This window comes from Mustela nigripes, unplaced genomic scaffold, assembly GCF_022355385.1.
Source record: "Mustela nigripes isolate SB6536 unplaced genomic scaffold, MUSNIG.SB6536 HiC_scaffold_426, whole genome shotgun sequence".
Classification (NCBI taxonomy): domain Eukaryota; kingdom Metazoa; phylum Chordata; class Mammalia; order Carnivora; family Mustelidae; genus Mustela; species Mustela nigripes.
Window position 1 is genome coordinate 18513 of NW_026739833.1, and position 4615 is coordinate 23127.

At 45.5% G+C, this 4615-nt stretch overlaps 1 pseudogene; it reads left to right on the forward strand.

Annotated features, from left to right (window-relative positions):
- Positions 1–2251: 2251 nt before the first annotated feature.
- Positions 2252–3832, forward strand: LOC132008580 (rab11 family-interacting protein 2-like; annotated as a pseudogene).
- Positions 3833–4615: the final 783 nt, after the last annotated feature.

Below are 4615 nucleotides of genomic sequence, written 5' to 3' on the forward strand. Positions count from 1 at the left end.
TATAAGATAAATAAATACTAAGAATGTAATGTATAGCCTGGTGATTATAGTTCACACTGTGGTATGGTATTTATGAAAGTTTTTTAAAGAATGAATCCTAAAAGTTCTCATCACAAGGGCAAAATATTTTTTCCCTTTCTCTTCTCTTTTTCTTTCTTTCTTTCTTTCTTTCTTTCTTTCTTTCTTTCTTTCTTTCTTTCTTCTCTCTTTTTTCTTTCCTTCTTTCTTTCTCCATGAGATAATGGGTATTAACTAAACTTACTACAGTAATCATTTCATGATATATGAAAGTAAAGCATTTTGCTATATGTCAATTATAATCTCAGTAAAACTGGAAAAATATTTCAAAAACAAATGGGCTGAACATAGCAATCTAAATGCTTCTCTCTTAACATATTAAATACAATTGAGACACAGGTCTATGACAACTACCATAATATAGGAGTAGTCGTGAACATGAATAATATTTTATAACTGTAAAGGGATAAGAAAAATCTGTGCTTTCTTTTCAAAGTCACAGATACTTCTAATACTACATTCATAAGAAATTGAAGGAAATTGTGTATTTTGGTGAGGTAGTAACACAAGTGAAATTTTTTGTCCCATATATCTTGATATATTTTCCCTGAATTCTATTCCTGGTCCTTTAAGATGAAAGTGGAAGGAACACTTGACAATACTGTATTAAATGACATATATGGGAAGGTATATCCATGAAATGATGGGAAAATCCCAAGGCAGTTTAGAGCTGACTTCAGGGTTATCTGTGATAATTTTCAAGCTAGAGAGAATCAGCATATGCCAGCCAAGTTTAGAAAGCGGGAGACAGTGATCTAGCTGGAGAAGCTTTACGAAGCATTCAGGTGCGTGAGAGGGCTCTGGCTGGGGGCCTATCACTGCAGAGGGGCCTGCAGAACAAGTGGACACAAAAGGGGCCTTTTCTGGATATAAGAAAGATGCCTATCTCTGGGGACACAGATTCGTAAGTCCCAGGGGTACATGGGAGAGTGATGGAGGTGGTAGTCTCTGCAGAATCAAAAAAGAAGAAATGTAAGGAGAAGAGAAGGTACCCATAGAAGACACTGACCAGGACCATCAGAAAAAAGAGAGAGGAGGAAAGAAGATCATGAAGGCCATGTCAGGTGGAAGTACAAGGAGTCTGCACGTTCTGCAGAGTCCAGAGTGTTAGAGAACTGCTGAGACTGAGGATGCTGACCTGCCTGCGACACTCTATGGGTTGAGGTGAGGATTTGTGAGCTCTTGTGTGGGGAAGCACCTGTAACTATGGGGAACCTGTTGAATAATACATAGAGATGTGTGGGGCCTCCTGTGCTTGGTGGTTGTATTAATGATTATGTTTCATAGTTTATATTTTCTAGCATTCTTGTCTTATTTTGTCTTATTTGGTTTGCAATTTAAAACAGATAGTAGGCCGCCGCCGCCCGCCGGGTGTTAGCAGCAACCGGCCGGCGAGGCCGAGCCCGTGCCGAGCCCCGTGCCCGCCGCCCTGCAGCCCGCGGCCCAACGGCGCTGGGGCGGCCGTGTCCCCTGCCCCCCGTCCCGCTCCACAGCCAGGCGACCCACCCCCGCCCCCGCCCGAGAGGAGGAGCCGAGGCGAGGGGGAGGAGGGGGAGGAGGAGGAGGAGGGAGAGGGAGAGGTTTGCGAGAGGGAGCCAGGCCGCGCGAGCCGGCGGCTGTTCGTATTACCGGGGTCGGAAGGAGGAGTCGGGCCGGGCCCGCCGACAGGCGCGGGCGGGCGGGAGGCGCGGAGGAGGCGGGGCGGCCCGGCCGCGAGGAGACAGGCGTGGGGCCAGGGGGCTGCGGGTTTGGGCTGGAGAGCTCTAGGCGGCGGGGCGGGGGCCGCCCTCCCTCCCCCGCAGCCCTCCACGGGGCTCTGGCGGCCGGGCCTCACCTGCCCGCAGGCCCAGGAGCCGCCCGCCGCCGCCCAGGGTCCGTCCCCGCGGCCGGCGGCGCATGAAGGTGCGGACGCCAGGCGCGGGGGTCCGCGCGGAGGCCTGGGCGGCGTGGCCGGGGGATGCTGGGCCCCTGGGCTTCTGCAGCGGAGAGGGCACCCCCAGAACAGCCGTGCCCCCGGGCTGCCCCAGCGAGGCGCTTGACAGTGAACCCTGGGGAAGTTGGGCAGCTGTGAGTTTGCCTGTCGCCGCCTTTAAGTGCCCTTAGAATGCAGTGATTAAGGAATTAGGCTCTCCCTCCGGGAGGGGCACTACCTGCGCTTGAGAACTCCGTGCAGAGAAAAAGGACAGAATGATGCTGTCCGAGCAAGCCCAAAAGTGGTTTCCTACCCACGTGCAGGTCATAGTGCTCCAAGCCAAAGATCTTAAGCCAAAAGGCAAAAGTGGCACCAATGACACATACACTATAATTCAGCTGGGCAAGGAAAAGTACTCCACCTCTGTAGCTGAGAAGTGTGGAAGGAGGAAGCCTCTTTTGAGCTACCTGGATTGCTAATGCAGAGGAATCCAGAAAAATACATTCTTTTCCTCATAGTTATGCACAGGTCCCTGGTGGGTCTGGATAAGTTTTTAGTGGCAATCAATCTCTATGACATCTTTGAGGACAAAGAAGGAAAACAAAGTGGTTTAGATTAGAATCCAAACAAGGAAAAAGAGCCAAAAACAGGGGTGAGATCAAAGTCAATATTCAATTCATGAGGAACAATATGACAGCAAGTATGTTTGACTTATCAATGAAGGACAAAACAAGATCTCCTTTTGCAAAATTAAAAGATAAGATGAAAGGTAGAAAAAATGATGGAACATTTTCTGATACGTCTTCTGCAATCATTCCAAGTTCTCACATACCCGATGCCAGTACTGAATTTTCAAGTGGTGAAATACAGATGAAATCCAAACCAAAAAAGCCTTTCCTTTTGGGTCCTCAGCGACTCTCTTCAGCACATTCAATGTCTGATTTAACTGGGACACACATATCTTCTGAGAAACTCAAGTCCGGCACCATTGGTCAGACGCATCTTCTCCGACGGCAGATAGATGCCTTTGGAGTGGTTCCAGAAAGTGGAAGTCTCAAATCTCCACACAGAAGAACATTAAGCTTTGATACTTCTAACATGAACCAACCTGACAGCAGTGTGGATGAAGGTGAATCGTCTTTCAGAAGACAAAATGACCCATTTACAAATGTGACTGCTTCATTACCCCCAAAATTTGCAGCACTGCCAAGGAAGAAAAATCCATTTGAAGAAAGCAGTGAATCATAGGACAGCGGCATGAATTTATTTTCAAAATCAGTTGAAGTAAGAAAAGAAAATAAAAGAGAGAAAAGGGAGAAAGTTAGCCTATTTGAGAGAGTGACTGGAAAAAAAGATAGCCGAAGATCCGATAAACTTAGCAATGGGGGATCTGATAGCCCTTGTGACTTGAAATCACCTAACGCATTTAGTAAAAATCGTCAGGACTATTTTGATTATGAGTCAACTAATCCGTTTACAACAAAATTCAGGGCTTCACATATAATGCCGTCTTCAAGTTTTCATATGAATCCGACAAGTAATGAGGAGCTCAGGAAAATCCCGGACAGCAATCGTTTTGATGCCACAGCAGGGTATCCTGGTCTGACCTAGGAGGAGGTCCTCCAGGAGCTAGTGAAGCACAAAGAGCTCCTTCGGAGGAAAGACACCCACATCCAGGAACTCGAGGACTACATCGACAACCTCCTCGTGAGGGTCATGGAGGAGACCCCCAGTATTCTCAGAGTGCCCTACGAACCGTCCCGGAAAGCTGGCAAATTCGCCAACAGTTAATCAGCCAGGAGTACTGCATTTGTGATTGGGGCAAAAAGGAAAGAAGAAAGAGAAAAAGAAGAAAATCTTGGTACTGCAAGAAACTACATTATCAGGCTTCATTATATACTCTACTCCGTTGCGAAAAATTCCTTTACCTGTAAATATTAGCAGGGACCATCAAGAGTGACCTTTGAAGTGAGCTAAATAATTTAAACATTTAAAATGAAAATGGGCCAGATTCTCAATGAATAAGCAGTTCCTTAGGATTTTCATTGAGGTGCCGCCGCCGGCCTCCTAACCTGCCATAGGCCTAGGGATCACTTCAGAAGTACGCGACTTTTTATTCCTCAGGACTAGAGCTCACAAAGCAGAATTGATGCTGGGGCTGGTTTCTTAGAAGTCAGTTTGTAGACTGACTTAGCTGCAGGAATACTGCTTATTATAAACACTAAAAAAAGTTCACATTTTATATGCATATATATATACATGAATATATGTTCATATATCTTTGTATATAAAATACATGCATATACCTCACATATACATGTGTTTTTAGAACATTTAAAAACAGCTGATTGCCTCTAAAATTAGGATACCAGTTTCTTAATTTGGAAATCCGTGTGTGCTCTATCAATGCATTGCTACTAGTACAGTTTGTTGTAGGGAAGCTGCTTCAGATCACTCTTGACTTTGCAAATCTTGGTTTCACAGTGAGAGCCTCTCCTATATATTATTCCAACATCAGATGTTTGCTCTTTTTCTAAAAAGAATGATTCCAAGTTTTTTTTGGTTTTCTTTTTTTAGGCATGACATATTTAAGGAAAATTGACTAGCATCACAATAGTACAAATT